At 50.7% G+C, this 19,074-nt stretch overlaps 1 protein-coding gene and 1 non-coding gene across 4 annotated transcripts in view; one reads left to right on the plus strand and one right to left on the minus strand.

Annotated features, from left to right (window-relative positions):
- DAAM2 (dishevelled associated activator of morphogenesis 2) overlaps positions 1 to 19,074 on the minus strand; it is a 130,730-nt gene that overhangs the window by 81,171 nt on the left and 30,485 nt on the right. The gene's annotated exons all lie outside the window — the stretch shown is intronic.
- TRNAG-CCC lies at positions 14,086 to 14,158 on the plus strand. The gene has a single exon. It is a non-coding gene; the product is annotated as a tRNA-Gly (tRNA).

Genomic DNA, 19,074 nt, shown 5'->3' on the forward strand with positions numbered 1-19,074 from the left:
ACAGCTGCAAGAACAAAGGATTACTGCACCAGGTTTGCAACAACCAGCCACACCCTCTGCTCTTTGGGTATAAAACAAGCCTGAGTTCTAATTCAGGTGAGATGGCTCTGTGGGACACTAGTCCATCATCTTCTCAATATGCTGGCTTTCTGAATAAAACCTCTATTCCTTGCCCCCCAAAGTCATCTCTTTTGATTTATTGACCTGTGGCACAGTGAGCATTACAAGCTTGGACCTGGTGACCCTCTGACTAGGCACGTGCTGCGTAGCAGAGAGTCCAGTCCCTGCCCTCCTACAGCCTAAGGAAGATGGCACTAGAGTGGGAGTTCACAGTCAAAAGGAGACAACAGTGTCCCTTTGACATGTTCAAGTTCACGCTCATGCTCTTCAATCCTCCTTTTTAGCATAAGAAGAGACCTCCCAGCCAGTGGTGAGACAGCATCCTCTTTGCTTACACACGAAAATCACACCAAAGAAAACACACCTGTATAACATACTTTATGGTTCCAGGTTGCTTTCCATCCTGTGGACTTTAGAAACACGTCTGAGCCTCAGTGCATGTCATCTTCAATAACTCACTCAGCCTCTGTATCTGGCACCTTAGGGACCATCTTAACTGACATGAATTGACCTGCTCGGATGTGCCAGGCAGGAGAGATAAGAGCTGAATAAGGCACGTTCCTGAGCACCTAATGACAGTCTAGTGGGAGAGCCAGGCATGAAATAGCTAGTCTAGCACTGTATGGGGTGGACACAGGTAAGGCACTGTGATGTGAGTGGAGAGAGGCATCTGCTGCAGTCTGGTTGTTGACCAGGAGGAGACCAGGGAGGCTCCCTGCAGGAGGCAATGAAGAGAAGCAGTAAGTCTTAAACTGAGCCTGGGCAGTGGCTTGGCTGCTGCCATTTCAGGTCATCTTAACCACGTCTCACTGACTTCGCTTCCTTCCCTTCCTTGTCCCAGCATCTCAGAATGTCCCGGGTACTGGGGCTTCTGGGAAAATGAATCCATGTGAATGTGGTCAAAGGGAAAAAATGTTACAATACCAATAACTTCATTAAGTCATAAAAGCTAAATATAAAAGGAAAAGGTTATTTCCCCTGGCTATTTTTAGTTGGTGCTCAGATACCCTCCTTGGCCTATTCAACGCCAGTGCAACCAGGGGCCAGAGCTGAATTTTCAAATGTTGCACCGCGGTCTTCGGAGCCGGAAAACAGCTCCTGGCAGATGGAAAAGGGCAGGGCTTCATCTGACTCGTGAGCTGAGTCAGGTCTGTACCAGGCTCTGCACAAAGCAGCTACAGCTGTGAGTCAAAGGCCTCTTTAGCTAGGGAAGCTGAGTGAGGAGGAGGCTGTCACATCACACTTTTTGTCAAGCACAGTCATCCTCCCAACAGGTAGTGAAAGTCACTGCTTCCAATGCATGCAGGGGGCACAGGTTTGATCCCTGGTCAGGGAACTAAGATCCCACACCCAACAGAACACATCAAAAAAACAAAAACAAAAGAAGAAGGATGAACGTTTTTACATACCTAGGAATAGGAAAGAATCTGAAGACAGTGCTTGCTAACATGGAGTGAGATTTCCTATGACATGAGAGGTTTGCCCTGATGTTCACCCCTGGCTGAGTCAGCTTGAAGCCAATCCCCCTTTCTCTGGGGAGGATTATATGTTTTTCAAGGGGCAACATTTTATTTTTACTGAGGGCTAACAAACTTCGACCGCAAGACTCCTTTCTGAGAAACAAAGGCCCTAGGAATAGAATGGAGCCGAGAATCCAGAATTTGAGCTTCTAAACTTGGCTCTGCCAGGAACCCGCTCTAAGACCTTGGGAAAGTTTGCTTCCTCAAAAGCCTCACTTTCTTTGTCAGGTCAGGTCATACCCCACAGCGCTGTCATGAGCAGTAACTGACAAATTCAGGAATAAGATGGCAAGCCAGATAGAGCATTGTATGAGGAAAATATTTCCCAATATATTCTGCCTCTGGGAAATCCAGATGTTTAATTTTTTTTTTCCTTTTCTCCTGTACCCTTCTGATTGTTGTTGCGGGTTTGTTGATTTGGGGCCACATCTTGTGGCAGTGCAGGGTCCCTAAAACCAGGAATCGAACCTGTGCCCCCTGCCATGGGAGCCAGGAGTCTTAATCACTGGATCATCAGGGAAGTCCCTCCCATACCCTTCTATTAATATGAGAGCTAAGCCATGGCTTTTCTCTGGTCAGAGAAGAGTTATAACCGCCCCGCCCCCAACCCCAACCCCAAACAAAAAGGTCAACCAAGCAGGGAAGGGTCACTAAGAGGCAGTGTTGTTTACTCTGGACAGGAAGAGGAAACAGAGAAACTTTCTAGGATTAGGAAGGGGAGGAAGTAAATGAGCAGGATTGCACTTCCACACCTGGGAGGAGGGACATGGTTAGAAAGGAGCCAATGACCTGGAGAATCCTAGGAGAGGGACCGCACGCCTGGGGAAATACCACGCCCCTTGGAGAAGCCCCATCTTCAGCTGGGCTCAGAGCAACAGGGCTCCACCAGGGGCAGATTGGGAAGGACCGGGAGGCTGTCCTCGAGCCTGCCCAAGAATGGGCCTTCATACCCACAACGGCTGAAACTCAGGCCCCTCAGGGGAAGGTGGGTGTCTGGGAGAGTGGGGGACCTGAAGAAGCCACAGCTTCAGCAACAGGTGCCAGGTAACCCTTTAAAAGCTCCAGGACAAGAGCAGACCTGGCCCCTTCAGCGGACTTCAGAATGCCAACTACAAACTGGCACTTGCCAAGAACAGCTGCCAGCAACTGAACCACAGTGTGGGCATCTGCCATGTGCCGCTGCAGAGACGGAACCCTGTGCCACGGCAGCTGCTGACCGCCCCCCCCTCCGGGAGGGTTCAGGGTGCAGTGAGGCACTCTGTGTTCCATGGAAGAGGGTGCAGCAGTTCTTTAGACAGGCAGATATCGTGAACTGATTGCATGATCCCAATCTTTGCATCTCTTCGTAACTAGAAAAGTACGAAATCTCTTCATGGTGACATCAGCTCTTGGTGACTAGCAGAAAACCTTCTGCAAAGTAAGCACTTGATTGTGTTGAACTTCCCCCTTCACCAAAATCTTATATATAGACCTTCCCCCACGTCTCTTTGGAGTGGTCTCTCGGAGCTATCTGAGGTGCTGTTTCCCGGGCTGCAGTCCTCATTTTACCGCAAATAAAACTGAATTCGCAACCCCCAAGCTGTGCATCTTTTTGAGTTGACAAGCACCAGGATCCTAGACGCAGAGGAAACACAGAACACCTCAGTGCACGTCAGCGTGGAACCTGGGCCTTGGGAAAATGGGAGCTTCCCCAGCGAGCTGATGACTAAGGAGGGGCCCCCTAGAAGACTGAATCCTGATTTCACTGGACCATGAGTCTCTGTCTATCATCACAGAAAAGAGGAAGATACCTTTACTGACCAGGCTAATGTTTTTTTATTGCAAGTGATCAAGTCCAGCAAGTCATTCTTTTTCTTGCACGTGTGAGTTGTAATGCACACATGTTCCCCAGCCATTTCAAGAAGTCTGCAATAAATATTAGCTGCCTTCATCATCATCATAACTAACTAAGTTCTCCCCAGACTGATGTGGAGGGAGGGCAGGTTAGAACAAGGAGTAAGAAGCAATCCTACTTATTTCAGATCTGAGTTCTCCTGGAGCTGAAGGAGCCTGGAAGGATCAGGAGAGGAGAGAAGAACTGGGGAGGGGTGGAGAGCTGCATCTGGAATGTTCACCCTCTATTACTTTCTGCAGATCTACTTAAGCCCTCCCTTCTCACTCAGGTTTGACTCTGAAGAATCCACCCATTTCTCTACCCTTTCCTCCCCCCTCAAAAGGGCTACAGAGGAGGGGGCACCAGGACGCTTGCCCCCTTAGCACCTGCCTGACCTGTCTGAATAGGGTCCTGCAGGCCCACTCCTCTGCCCACCCACTCACTGTCTGTGTGGCCCTAGAAGGGGAGCACAGTGGTACTGAGCCAGAACTCAGGTTGCTGAAGTGCAGATCCCAGCACCACTGACCAGCTATGTTTTCTTTAGCAACTTAGTCTGCCTCCCTGTGCCTCTGTGTCCCCATCTGAAAATGTAAATAATAGTAATTTGCCTCCAAAGGTAGTTTCAGGGATTAAGTTAGTGGGTTAGTGGTCTTGTACATGGTGGTCAGGGTCATGCCTGGCTCCCAGCAAATACTGTGTAAGTAGCAATAACTACTCACCTTCTCAATGAGATTACTTAAAATAACCCTTCTTCCATGTGCAAAAAGGGAAGCCTCCACACCGTTTGTGGAAATATAAACTGGCATAGCCACTCTGGAGAACAGTAGGGAGGTCCCTTAAAAAACTACAACTAGAACTATCACACGATCTGGCAATGCCACTCCTGGGCATATATCTTCAGAAAGCCATCATTCAAAAAGATGCATGCGCCTCCATGTTCAGAGCAGCACTGCCGACAATAGCCAAGACATGGAAGCGACCTAATGTCCCTCAACAGAAGAGTGGATAAAGAGCTGTGATATGTAAACACACAGCGGAATATTACTCAGCCATAAAAAATGAATGAAATAATGCATTTGCAGCACTACGGATAGACCAAGAGATTAGCATACTAAGTACGTCAGAGAAAGACAAATATCATATAATATCACTTAAATGGGGAATCTTAAAGAATGATACAAATGAACTGATCTACAAAACAGAAAGACTTACACAGAAAACAGACTGAAGGTTCCCAAGAAGAAAGGTGGGGAGGGAGTAAGTTAGGAGTTTGGGATTAATATATACACACTACTATAGATAAAAAGATGATCAACAAGGACCTACTGTGTCGCACAAGGAACTCTACTCAGTATTCTATAATAACCTATATGGGAAAAGAATCTGAAAAAGAATAGATATTCCTATATGTGTAACGGAATCCCTTCTCTGTATATCTGAAACTAATACAACATTGTAAATCAGCTAGATTCCAATATAAAATAAAAAAAAATTTTTTAATGAAAAACATTTTTAATGCAACAAATATAGTCAATGATGAATTGCAACAACAGAAATCATAAAAGTTTAAAATTAAAAAAAACAAACCTCTTCCAACACCACCCACTCCCTTTTCCCTCCTCCTGTCCTCCGCATAGACTTATCACCATACAAGATGCTATATACATTATTCTCTCTCTCTCTCCCTGTTTGTCCATCATTCATTGTGTATCCACAGGGCCCAGAATTACTGCCTAGCACCTAGCAGACCCTGTAATAAAGGATGAATCCAGGAACTTTTCTTACTAATTGTATAACCTTAAGCAGGTTACACGGGTTTCCCAGGTGGCACAGTGGTAAAGAATCCACCTGCCAATGTAGGAGGCACAAGAGACACAGGTTCAAGCCCTGGGTTGGGAAGATCCCCTGGAGTAGGAAATACCAACCCACTCCGCTATTCTTGCCTGGAGAATCCCATGGACAGAGGAGCCTGACGGGCTACAGTCCGTGGGGCTGCAGGGTTGGACACTACTGGGCACCACCACCAGCATAAGCAAATTATGTAACTCCACACACACCTCAGTCTACTCATCAGGAAAATGGGACTGACATGAGGATGGAATGAGATAACATTTGCAAGTATGTCCTCTCCAGTCCTTGGCACGTGGTGGATGGATGCCAGCTGATCCGGTAGGACTACTCTCAGCCTGGCTCAGGCAGGGCCTGCAATGGTTAATCCCCAAATCTCTTCCCCCGTGGCAAGGCAAGGCTGGACTGCAGGGCCACTGGCAACTGTCCAGGTGGCAGAGGGATGTCAGAGGTGGGCGCCTATGGAGCTGCCCTGGTCCTGATGCAGGGTCCTGACCCAGGCAGCTGGAGTCTCTCCCCACGCCCTCCTGCTGGGAGACACCGCCTGGGCTTGGAGCGTTTTGGGTGTAGGAGCCAAGTGGTGGGAACCTCTGCCTGCCTGGGTCCCACGCCACATCCTGGCCTTGGGGGAAGTGGGCCCAAGGCAGGGCCTGACTTCCCAGCCATTCCCAGGCGGCCTGCTCTCCTGCAGGCCCAGCTGGGCGGACTGAACCGGGGGCCCATAGGGGCAGGTCTGTCCCTCAGCACTGCCTTATCCCCACCCACGAGGAGGGAGACACAGGCCTCAGCAAGGAGGGTCCATGTTCAGCTCTGTCGGCCCTGAACCCTACCCGCCTTCCCAGCCCGGGGGAGGGAGTGTGTTCAAAGGCAGATGAGCCTCAAGCGGCCAAATCGCAGAGAGGACACAGAGGAGCTGACTCCAGCCAGGGTCTTCTCCCATCTCCCCCAGTGTTCCAGCTTTCCAGCAGCTTCCCCAAGGGTTCACCCCGCTCCAAGGCTCACCCGGAAAGAGAGGAAAACAGATGTGCAAGCTGAGCGTGGATGGGGAAGATGGATAAATGAAACCAAGCGTTTACCCCATGGCTCATTAATTCCCCAGTCACATGTGGAGGCCCCACTCTGCGCCAGGCACAGCATGCTGCAGGGGTGTGGTCATGAACAGAAGGCAGACCTGGGGACTTCCCTGGTGGTCCAGGGTAAGACTCTGAACCCCCAGTGCAGGGCAGCAGGGGGAGTTGGGGGTTGGTCTGGCTTCAATCCTTGGTCAGGAAACTAGACCCTGCAGGCCCAGGCTGCAACTAAAAGACCCAGCATGCTGCATTGGAAGGACTGATGCTGAAGCTGAAGCTCCAATACTTTGGCCACCTGATGCCAAGAGCCAACTCACCGGAAAAGACCCTGATGCTGGAAAGATTGAGGGCAAGAGGAGCAGGGGGCGACAGAGGATGAGATGGTAGGATGGCATTACCAACTCAATGGACATGAGTTTGAGCAAGCTCCAGGACACAGTGAAGGACAGGGAAGCCTGGGGTGCTGCAGTCCGTGGGGTTGCCAAGAAGTGGACACAACTTAGTGACTAAACAACAAAATACTGCAAGAAAGACTCTGCAGCCAAATACATAAATATTTAAAAAAACAAAAAAAATATAGACCTGGTTACCAAAAAGGCTCTTGGTTGGTCAGGGACAAAAGGTCCACAGGTAAGCAGGTTGGGGAGAGGGCAGAGTTGTGCAGGGCAGGGTGGGAATCTAGGGGAGGGGTCTCTAACACGCCCTGGGGAAGGAGGGAGGGCTGAGAATCTGCAAGGGTGATATCAGGGTACTTCTGGCAGGCAACATCTTGGGGAAGAATGCAGGGACTAATGAATGGAGAGAGGATACCCCTCACCAAGAGGCCAGCTCAGAATAGCCTTGGAGGGGGACACCGGCCTCAGCTCCCATCCTCTTGGTCTTCCGGGACTTTCACTAGAAAGTCAGCTTCCCCGAAGGCAGGGACTTGGTCAGGTGGCTCCCTCAGAGCTTAGAACCGTGATGGACACACATGGGAGGCACTCAGCAAATGGACCTGGAAATGCTGGAGCGTAAACAAACACTCCTGATGCTCAGCAACCCCTTCTCTCCTCTGATCCTCCTGGCCTTCATGCAAGTTGGCATTGCCCAGGTTTCTCTTGATGAGCATGGAAAGTTTGACCCACTAGAACTCTCTGACTGGTACCAAGTTAAGTTGTCTCCTCAGCCTCCAACACAGGTGTCCATCACAGGCACAAACAGTCAGGTTTTCCCCAAGTGCTGCTGGAGTCACAGGCCGCTGGGGACGATGGTCAGGAAGAACCGAGAGTTGTCACACCTCCGTCCCTAAAGAAGGACAGCACAGTGCTGCCACCTACACCAGCCCTGGGCTCCTTGCACGCCCATCAGCCCAGCTCTCAGCCCCTCGCACGGAAGGGTAAGCAGGGGACTGATTAGCATGCTCTGTTCAGACACCACTGTGGAGCTGGGCCCTGGGGAGACAGCCCAAACACAAACCACTCCTGCCTGCTTGCTTCTCAGTGGAAAACCTCAAAGAGCCCAGGTTCCCTTCGCTTGTCATTCAGCCAATGTTTAATCAAGACCTACCTGCTATGTGCTAGAACCTGTCACTGGGACTAGGAGAGCCCAGTCGAAGCTATTGGAATCCTTGCCTTCTGGAAGCTCCTGGTTTAGCGAGAGCCAAGCAGAAGAGTGGTTTTCAAGCAACCTGCTAAGTGCTACATCAGTGGCAGGTCTGCCTGGCAGAGGAGGAGAACTTCATCTCCCTGAAACCAGGGGGGGTGGGGGCGGGAGACTTTATAGCAGCAGGGTGGAGGGTTTGAACTGAGCCTTGAGGGAGGGCTAGATACCTCACCAGCTATCAATCTTCAGGCAGAGGGGACGGAGGGAAAGAGTGAAGATATAGCCGGTGAGAGGAGGGGCATGCAGAGATGGGTGTGGCCAGACCTGAGAAGTAGCCCAGGGCTTGGTCTTGAGAGGACCACCCTCCTTGGTCTCTGAAACTGGGTTTGGGATTTTCCAAACTCTCCTTAGGTCCACTAAGAGGATCCACGCTCAGACCAAGGAGGTCAGAGGGAAGCACAGAGAGACAGAGGCCCTGAATGGCAGCCCAGGCCCACGCCCCACAGTCAGCCAGGCACAGGGGTGTCTCAGTGGACCCCCACTCAGAGAGCCAAGGCAAAAGGGCCGCTGTTCTCTGGAGTGACCAAGTGCCATTTCACAAGCTCAGGTGCAAAGCTCTGACCCTGGGAAAGACTACTCAGTTCTGCTTCTGGATGGTTCCACCTCCTTCCCCTCCGTCCCCACTCCCCCAGCCTGTGGGTAAGGAACCGGACTCCTTTTTTCTCTGATTATCCTGCAGGGGGCTCCCTCAAGGATTTTGGAAGGCACGGGATTTTTTAAAGTTTATTTTTAATTGGAGGATAATTGCTTTATAATTCTGTGTATCAACATGAATCAGCCACAGGTATACATATGTCTCCTCCCTCTTAAACCTCCTTCCCGCCCTCTAGGTTGTTACAGAGCAGTGGTCTGAACCCCCTGCAGCATGCAGCAAATCCCTGCTGGCTGTCTGCTTCACACATGGGGACGCGCATGTTTCCATGCTGCCCTCCCAGTTCGCCCCACCCTCTCCTTCCCTCCCTGTGTCCACAAGTCTCTTCTCTCTGTCTGCATCTTCACTGATGCCCTGCACACAGGCTCACCAGTACCTCTTTCTAGATTCCATACATACGCCTTAATACACAATATTTGTTTTTCTGTCTGACTTGGCTCTGTATAATAGGCTCCAGTTCATCCACCTCATTTAGAACTGACTCAAATTCGGAGAAGCACAGGACAGAGAGAGGAGGTGACAATCCTTTTCAAGACCACCTTACAGAGGAGAAAACTGAGGCCTGAGAAGCAAGGCCACTTGCCCCTGGGGAAAATCAAACTCATGAGAGCCCATGGCTAGAATTCCACCCTCAAATTCTCAGTAGCAGACAAATCCTGGTTTGGTCCTTCAGTTCTTGGTTTCCTCTAAATAGTTTCTACTGAAGAGAGTGTATATAAAACAACAACTATAAAAAATGTAGTAAATTAAAAACTCTGAAAACCTTTACCCAGATTCCTCAGTGAATACTTCCCTAAAGGCTGTGAATCCTGTGAGGGCCTCTCCCTCTGGAAAATGTTCCCTAATATTCTAGAAACAAATTCACAACTTCTTTTGGTCTTTATCTCAAATGTTCTCTTTGAAGCCTGGAGGATGTTTAGAAACTCTTTAAAAAAGAGACAGTCTTCCCAATAGTCAGTGCAAAAAAGTTCTGACCTGCCAAGTCAATGTTATAGAAAGCTGTGACTTCGCACACAATTAGCATTATTCATCTACCATCAGTACGCTGTCTCATATTCCACGCCTGATTTTAAGTATACTTTCCTTAATTAAAAAAAATTTTTCCTCAATTTTTGCATGCAAATGGTCCTAAGGCAAAGTGAGAAAAATTAGCAACAGAAGTTGAAAGCAAACAAATCCACCTGATGTCCAGGGATTTGGGAGTTTGAGGAGGATCAGGTGGCATTTTGAACAGGTTTTCCAGGAAATAAGAGCTATTGATCATATCAGCTTTACAACATAAGGACTGATTTGGAAATTAAAAGGGAAAATAAGTGGGCGGGCGGGGAGCGGGAAGCAAGGGAAAGAGGGAAGAAATGGGAAAAAAGAGAAAGATCAGAAACTCCCCCTCAAAACCTCAAATGACTTGTGTCCCACTTATAGCACCACAAGGATTCTCACTTTCTGAGAGACATGCTTTCCCCAAATGACCCACCTTCCTGCAGAATATGGCCTTCCCTGCGAGTGAAGTAGTCATTACCTGGGGAAAGCAAGGAGCTCTGAGATCCCCCAGGGGATAAAGGCAAGGGTCTCAAAAGTCAAAAACTATCTGCCACCAACCGTTGATCATTTGGACAGTTAAACCAGATACAGAGAGCTGACTCTACAACCCCTTCTTCCTCAGGCTGAACAGAAGCTAATCACGTCTTTGTTATTCCTCCCCAGCATCTTTTCAGGGAGCCAGATACCTGGCCAGTAGGCAGGATGGAACAAGAAGACATCCAGTGGGGGAGGAAGCCAGGTTCCCTGAGCCAGGCCGGGTATGCGTATGTCTTATCCAATATTTGGAACATCCCCGGTGGCTCAGACAGTAAAGAATCTGCCTGCAGTGCAGGAGACTCAAGTTCAGTCTCTGGGTTGGGAAGATTGTTCCTCTGGAGAAAGGAATGGCTACCTGCTCTATTATTCTTGTCTGGAGAATTCCGTGGACAGAGAAGCCTACTGGGCTACAGTCCACAGGTCACAAAGAATTGGACACGACTAAGCAACTCACACTTTATCCAACATTTATACACACCCACACCTTCCGGACACACATTCTGCGTGCGCCTCATCCCCTTTTCCCACTAGAAACCAGGTTCACAAAGGCCAAATGATCTGCCCTGGACTGTTCCGTAGTGGTAGAGCAGGACTGGGTCTCCAGCCTGCCGTCCTCTGCCCAAGGGCAGCAGGACCACTGCGTGCAGCGTCCAGGCTGGGCAAGAGAATCCCGCTTCCACGGAGCTGTGCGACTTCACGGCGGCTGCAGGGCCAGCACACCTGGAAGCGAAGGCACAGGCTGGCCCCTCAGCACCAACGCCTGATGCAGCCGTGCTCCCGCACCGCCCGGAAGCCCAACTCCGATCCCCACAGATGTCAGATGACACCTCTGTCAGGGAAGGCCGCTGGAGGAGGCCTGGCATTACTTCCAAGGACCCTAGAGAGTGTGGGTAAGGAAGAGGGTGGGCTGGGCAGCTTCTGCAGCAATATACTGATATTTAGCTACCTTTCCCTTAAGAAAAGATACCCTTTCAAATTCACATCAAGGCTCTGCATAGGTGAGCAACAGCCCTGACTGCGGGTTCCCCCTTGGCAGGTCAGCCCAGCTAAAGCCATCCCCGGACCACCTCTCACCGCTCTCTTCCACCAGCCAGGAAGCTGGAATAACCTGGTTCTGGAGAAGAAGACGGGCAAATTCCGGGCTCTCGAATCCTCCTCCACTACTCTCATCCCTCTGGCCTGGATCCATCCTCCATCCGTTCAGAAAACACCCTGGGAAGGGCAGGTGGGGCAGAAATTCACACTCTGGGCTCTGCCTGGAGTCGGCTGCCCGGGACGCAATTTCAGAGCATCTTCTCTTGCTGAGAAGGCACGGCAGCGCCTCTCCGGCTCACCTTGCCTACAGAAGCTGGGAGGCCTTTCCTGCATGCTGACATGCACCTTCTGCCCTGGATCTGCAGAACCATCGCAGCAAGGGATTCAGGGCTTGTTTTCTTAATTAACTGAAAATGCTAACACAGGAGCCCAGGAGTTGGCAGGGGCCTGGCCTTCAGCAGCTACCAGAGAAAATTTTAGCTTTGAAATCAGGATCTCTCGTGTCCCCACTTGGGCCCCTCACAGGATGTCAAAACAAACAGGGTCACCTGATCACGGGGTGCAGGGAATGGGGAGGCTCAGGTTACAGGCCCAGGGATGGATTTGGCTCTGGGATGTTTCAGGGCCTGACATGTGACGAGGTCTTGATTTCCCAAAATGGCTCAGCTAGACCCCAGAAAGCCACCAGCTGTGACAGGGGCTCTGGAAGTGGGGAAGGGACAGGTCATGAGCCTTTGTGCCAACAGGACTTCCTTCCCGCCTGCTGCCTGGCTGGCACGGAGCCAGGGATGGGGGAGGCAGTGGCAATAGCCAAGTCTATCGATTCCTGCCCTTGAAGAGATACCGTGAGGGACAAATTACTAAAGTGCAGGGTGTGAAGGAGGTATGAAGCGACAGTCACAGAGGAGAATTCGCTGTGCTGGAGAGGGTTCAGGGGTGCAGGGTCGTGGCAAGACATAAAGAGGGAACAGCTGACCTGAACAAGGAGTCAAAATCTTATGAGTAAATAGGACTCGGCGGGGGTGGGGGGCAGCGACTGGGGGGAAGCGACTGGGGGGACTGCACAGGCAGGGGTTCAGAGGCAGGGAAGAGACGAGTAAGTTCAAGGAAGGGTAGGCTGGGTGGGGCAGCTGGAGAGTGGGGCTCACGGCGGGGAGGAGAAAGACGCAGTGCCGAAGCTGGGCCCAGAGATGTAGAAGCGGGTGGGCGAACAGGTTAAGGAGTCCAGCTGGCCACGGGGAACCAACTTGTTAGAGTCAAGTGACAGTGACGGAGACCTTGTAGCCCCCAAAGTCAAACTCTGTGCTCTCAGGACTTCCCAGCTCGCCGACTCCTAATGCCGGAGCTGGATGGGGCCAGAGAGAGGTCTGGAGAAAGGAAGCCCAGCATGATCGGTCAGGATCCAGGGCAAGGACAGGAACCAGAGGATAAAGATAATGAGAGCGTTGCTCACAGGGAGGTGTGACCACCAGTGACCTCACAGCAAGACCCAAGACCTCAGCAGGAAGAGGAAGAGGAACAAGAGGTGGACGAGGACGAGGGGGCGGTCTGGGTCCTGGGTCTCATCTCTGGCCACCTGCCCTGGGGGGCTCTCTGATCCACATGGGGTGCCAGCCACCTGGCCCCATATGCAAGGGCCGAGGCTCGAGGCCAGCACAAAGTGCCTGCTTGTCTCCAGGGGGTCGAGGCCTGGGTTGCATCTACAGTTCTGGATGTCAGGGAGCCTGCTCTGGCCTTCTCACCCAACAGCTGGACCCTGGGAGAGGCCTGAAGTTCTGGGGTGGGCAGAGAACACCCCTCTTTGGGAGGAAACCACACAGCGCTCTCAGGAGGCTTGGCACTTTCCCTTACCAGCCTTGGCACAAGCTGCCCCATCTGGAAAGACTTACAGAAGAGCATCCATCTGCTAGAGGTCAGAGAGGGTGTGTTGGAAATGGGGCTCCTTGCCCCTAATTCAGGGACTTTCCTCTTTCCTGACCTGCATGTTCCTCTCTGAATCTCTGGACTGGGTCCCCCCTGATCCTGCGAGATCAGAAATGCACGCTGCTTCACTCCCCCCAGCCCCAGACTGAGTCCAGTTCACTCTGTCCCGAGGCGGAGAAGGGATGTTAAACCATCTCTTCCCGGGATACCCTTACTGCACCTCCCCCTCCCTGCAGTAGAGTCAGTGTAGCCTTTCTTAATCTTTGGTATTTGGGCCTTCCAAGCACACAATGCAGAATCCGGTTTAAGAAACAAAGCATTAACGTTAAACACTATCATTTTAGGAAACCACTTGGGCCCAACTCACACAGAAGCATAAACTCGGGGACAAAAACCTCAGGCCAGTAGTAGGTTCTGTGATGCCTATTCAGATGATTCAGAATGAATGCATTCATTTTTAAGATTATTATTAAAGTGAAAACAAAATGAAACATTTAAGGCAAAGAACATTTTCAAGCCGAGTTCTCAACACAACTCTCTCCCCCAGGGTCTCTGGGTTCATCTGAAAGACTGCCTGGGGCTGAGGACTGGGCTGTGGGGTTAGGCTAGTCAGGCTTTCCTCCACCTAGTGCCCAGTCATGTCTTCAGTGCCCATCAGGATCACTGGCACACAAAGGCTCTCGGGCTCAACATTTTTAAACCAACACAGGAATGAGTGAAGACGTTCGAGTCCTGATTCTGCAATTTACCAGCTCTGTGTCCTCAGGCAAGGACCTTCACCTCTCTGAGCCTCAGTTTCTTCATCCATAAAAGTCTCCAGGGACTTCCCTGGTGGTCCAGTGGCTAAGACTCCGCACTCCCAATGCAGAGGGCCCTGGTTCAAACCCTGGTCAGGGAACTATATACCACATGCCGCAGCTAACAGTTCACATGCCTCGACTGAAAGATCCCACAAGACCCAGCACAGCCAAATAAATAATAAAATAAATATCTTTTTAAAAAAATCTCCAAAACTATTCATGACTCAAACAATCACTGCGAGGATGAAACGAAACGGTACCCCAAAAGCCCTTGGCACTATGATTGGCACATTCAAGCTACAGAATAAATGGTAATTATTATTGTCACTTGTCAAAGACAGCTTTAATCTCGTATCCAAAACCTCTTTCCAGATCTTCACACCCTGCCAGTTCCATCATGGCATTTTTTTTTCCCAATCTCAGTAAACCCTCAGCCACAGCCTGGCACAAGATGGGACAGAGGAAAGGACTCTCGGAACAGAATTTGGCAGCGAGCATCTCCGATCTGGAGCTCAGGGACTGAATCTGCTTCTGTAGCCTGCATCCTTTGTGGGCATCACAGACCCCAGCCCTCCCAACTGTACCTGGGCATTCTCAGCTAGGCAGTTCACCTGTGCCCAGGCCTCAGGAATAGGGCAAAGTGGGGAGGTACCAGCTCAGTCCCATTCTGCCTGGGGACCCCTCCCCCATGCCTTCTCAGGCTGAGCTGGAGCAGCATGGGCCTCCCCCCAGGGCAACGTTCCCAGGCTTCAGAACAACAGGCCTTCATTCTTCCCAACCCTGGGCAGACCTGCCTCCTCCCGCTCCAGCCCTGCCTGCTGTCACTCACGGGCAGCTGACCGGGCCCAAGGGCCCTAGAGACCAAGCCCAGGGCCTGGTCTGTCCCCTTGCCCCTGAGTCCCCAGCTGAGACGGAATCACGGTGTCACACACTGCCTTTGGCCTGGGGCATCTTCATACACAGCCCTCCCAGGCCACACTTTGTTTTCCCCAAATGAGAGAAAACTGACATCTGCCTCTCCTTGATCTTCACCCCTCGGGCCTGGCTCCAGATGTTTCCAGATGTCAATCCTCAGCTCCCTGCCTCAGGGATGACAACCGCTAGGAGGAGGGGTGGGGCTGGCCCCAAGTCCAAGGCTCCCTACCCACTGGGAATCCCAGCCCTGGCCCCCCTTTCTCCTTCCCACATTTAACCATCAGATTCCATCCAGCAAGAATCACCAGACTCAATCCCAAAACTGCAATCCACAATCGGAGGTTTCTCTCACTTCCCAAGTTTATCCAGCTATTTTCTAACTTTCTTTTTAGGGATCCTGAGCTCAGTCTTTAAGAATGATCCTTGTATGTCCCAGAGCCAGGGCAGAGGGATGGGAGCCCAGGACTGCAGTGGGGGGCTCTGGCCAGAAAGTCCTTTCTTGGGCATGGATTCCTGGGGATGTACACTTGATGCAAAGCAGCCTCCTTCCTAGGGAGGGTCCAGCCCACAGATCCAGCCCAGGAGGGTCCCAGCTGCAGTCTAAGGAGGCACCCAGCAGGGGAGGCCGGACTACCAGTGGAGTACACAGCTTGTGGCTGCTTTCTTAAAGGGACAGCCTGCCTGGAAAGCCCATGGGGAGAAATATACACAGGAAGGAGGCTGTGGGGATGGTGAAGCCACTCAGGGAAAAGCTGGCAACAAGCACTAGGACCCTGGTTTGTTCACAAGCCTAATCCTCGGATTTAACAGGCTTGACCTTCTCCTGCTGTGTAGGACAATGAGACAGAAAGACAGTTCTCACAGGCAGAGTTCTCCACCTGCAACCACCCCCACCCCAAACCTCCCCCTCTGGGGCCTGAACTCACCCAGAGGGCAGTACAAAAACCCATAACAAATGTGAACCACTTCCTGTGTGCAAGGCCCCTTCCTATGCCCTTTGCACCAAAGAAGTTATTTGGTCTCCGCTCTTGAGTGTGCACCCATGCCAGGGGTGCCAGGGGTGCCAGGGGTAAAGAGCCCGCCTGCTAGTGCAGGAGACGTGAAAGACGCAGGTTCAGTCCCCGGATCAGGAAGGTCCCCTGGAGGAGGATGAGGCAACCCACTCCAGTGTTCCTGCCTGGAGAGTCCCATGGACAGAGGAGCCTGAAAGGCTACGGTCCATAGGGTTGCCCAGAGCTGGACAACCTATTTTTTCCTTCTTCTTTACTGTTTGATTTCCTACACTTTCTAAAATAAGCACTTATTCCTTCAAGAGTCGGACATGACTTGGCAACTAAAAAAATTTTAAAGAGAAAATTTTAAAATAAGATTCTGCCTCCTATCTCCTACTTGAATATTTCAAATGACCAGACGAGAGCAGAGAGACCTCTCTATTCCATGTGGAAGTTCTAAGAGGTGGGAAAGTGGCAAAATGAACAGGACAGCGCGGCAACTCTAATGAAATCGACATTTTGCCCATTATCAATCTACAGGCAGCTTTTCAATAGAATTAGAGCAATAGCATTTTTTTTTCCCAGCCAAAACTGAAATGAGAAAGTTTTTCCACATCTGGTAATTAAAAGAAAACAAAACTCAGCTAAGACCCAACTCCTGTGCTATTCTAGACCCCTCACGATGTGATCAGCAACCCTTCACAGTGTGATCACCAATGCCCTGATGCTTTCCTCTCACTTGGTCCCATTTGCCTCACCCAGCAGCCAGGTTAGACTTCCCGAGGTCTCCCTATGCCTAGCCAGCAGGCTGACCTTTGCTCGTGCAAAGCCTTCTGCCTATGGTGCCCTTCGCTTCCTCCCACAAAGTCCTTGACACCAAGATCCAGCTTGTGGTCACTGCTCCTACGGAGGCTTCCACCCTGACAAGCAGAATCGATTGATCCCTACTCTGAGCTCCTATAAGCTTTGCCCATCCAGAGCATGCTGAGATCTGGCATCATGTGTATTCTAATGAATTACTGTCTGTTCACTTTTCCATTCCTAGCACCAAAATATCTATGGACTAAGGCAGCACACGACGATAATTTTTTTTTAAGGGGGCTACTGTGATCCTCCAGTTTCTGATTGAAAGAAACAAGCTCCTTCAGAGGAAACATTCTTTTTATTTTTCTTATATTTATTTGGCTGCGTTAGGCCCTAGTTGCATCATGTGGGGCAACACGGCACATGGATTCTCCAGTTGGGGCGCACAAGCTTAGCTGCTCCATGGCACGTGGGATTTTAGTTTCTGGACCAGGGATTGAACCTGCGTCCTCTGCATTTCACAATGGACTCTTTGGAAGAGGACCCCTAGGGAGGTTCTGATATTAATTAATGTTTGGACAGCATGTATAGCTTTCCAGGTCCTTTCTCAAACATTATCTCACTTGAGCTACAAAACAACTGGTTGGGGTGGGTACAGGAAGCACATGAATACTGTGACAGCAAGTCGTGTTGAGGCCCTTAAAACTCTGCTCTTTGGGGGTCAGGTGTGCCTGGATGGCCATAAAGGGCTGGCCTGGCTCCCAGACCCCACTTTTAGGTAAGATGGATGGTTCCCATCTCCTGGTCCTGTCCTCTGCATGCTTCCCAGAACTCCATCCAGCTCGACACATCCTAGCTCTGGGCTCCTCCACCAACCAGGAAGGGGGATGGTGCTTCCGAGCTGGGCTGAAGAAGGGATTCTCTCTGGGCTCATGAACACAGCATGGGCAGAGCACTAACGAGGCCCTAACGGGAGCACTAACAGCTTCAAGTGAGAACCCAGAGTGATCCTGCCAGTTTCAAGGAGGAGAACCTTGCCATGCAGCCCCCACCGGACCCAACCAGGCAGCCGGTCCACAAACCCTGGCTCTGGAGGGGGCGGGTCACTAGCAGAGGCTGTGGACCAAAGATGCCCAGAACGTTAGACCCAGAAGGAAACTTAGAGATGCCAGGGCTCAGTGCCCCTCTAGATGGCTGGGGAAACTAGGCCCAGACTAGGGAGGGGCTTGTCAGAAGTATAGCATGCGTGAGCGGCAAAGTGAGGGCTAACAATGGAGCCTTTTCTCATCCAAGCAAGAAAAAACACAACCTGAAGACTCTGTATTAAAAGAAAGCCACAAAGGCCAAATTACTGTTTCAGGGCATTCTTCCAGTACACAACATGCAAGGATTCTTGAATGCAACACCACACACAGAAAACAGGAGAGGAAATAGTAAAGAAGTAACAGAGGAAGATGTTTAGTAACAATCTTAAAATTCAGTACCCCTGGAGGCCAGGACGCATCATAACCCACCCCTCATAACCTTTCCTGTGAGCGAAGAGGGCAGGCAGGTCTCAGTCTAAAACTAATTCCACGTCAAAAATAAACAACCCAGTCAAAAAGTGAGCAGAGATCTAAATAGACATTTCTCCAAAGAAGACACACAGATGGTCAAAAAGCACATGAAAAGACGCACAGCACTGCTAATTATTCAGTTCAGTTCAGTCGCTCAGTCGTGTCCGACTCTTTGCGACCCCATGAATTGCAGCACGCCAGGCCTCCCTGTCTCCACCAACTCTCAGAGTTCACTCAGACTCACGTCCATTGAGTCACTGATGCCATCCAGCCATCTCATCCTCTGTCATCCCCTTCTCCTCCTGCCCCCAATCCCTCCCAGCATCAGAGTCTTTTCCAATGAGTCAACTCTTCACAAGAGGTGGCCAAAGTACTGGAGTTTCAGCTTTAGCATCATTCCCTCCAAAGAAATCCCAGGGCTGCTCTCCTTCAGAATGGACTGGTTGGATCTCCTTGCCATTCAAGGGACTCTCAAGAGTCTTCTCCAACACCACAGTTCAAAAGCATCAATTCTTAGGTTTCTTCACAGTCCAACTCTCACATCCATACTTGACCACAGGAAAAACCATAGCCTTGACTAGACGGACCTTAGTCGGCAAAGTAATGTCTCTGCTTTTGAATATGCTATCTAGGTTGGTCATAACTTATCTTCCAAGGAGTAAGTGTCTTTTAATTTCATGGAGTCACCATCTGCAGTGATTTTGGAGCCCCCCAAAATAAAGTCTGACACTGTTTCCACTGTTTCCC

Source organism: Capra hircus, chromosome 23 (genome assembly GCF_001704415.2).
Source record: "Capra hircus breed San Clemente chromosome 23, ASM170441v1, whole genome shotgun sequence".
In the NCBI taxonomy this organism is placed as follows: Eukaryota; Metazoa; Chordata; class Mammalia; order Artiodactyla; family Bovidae; genus Capra; species Capra hircus.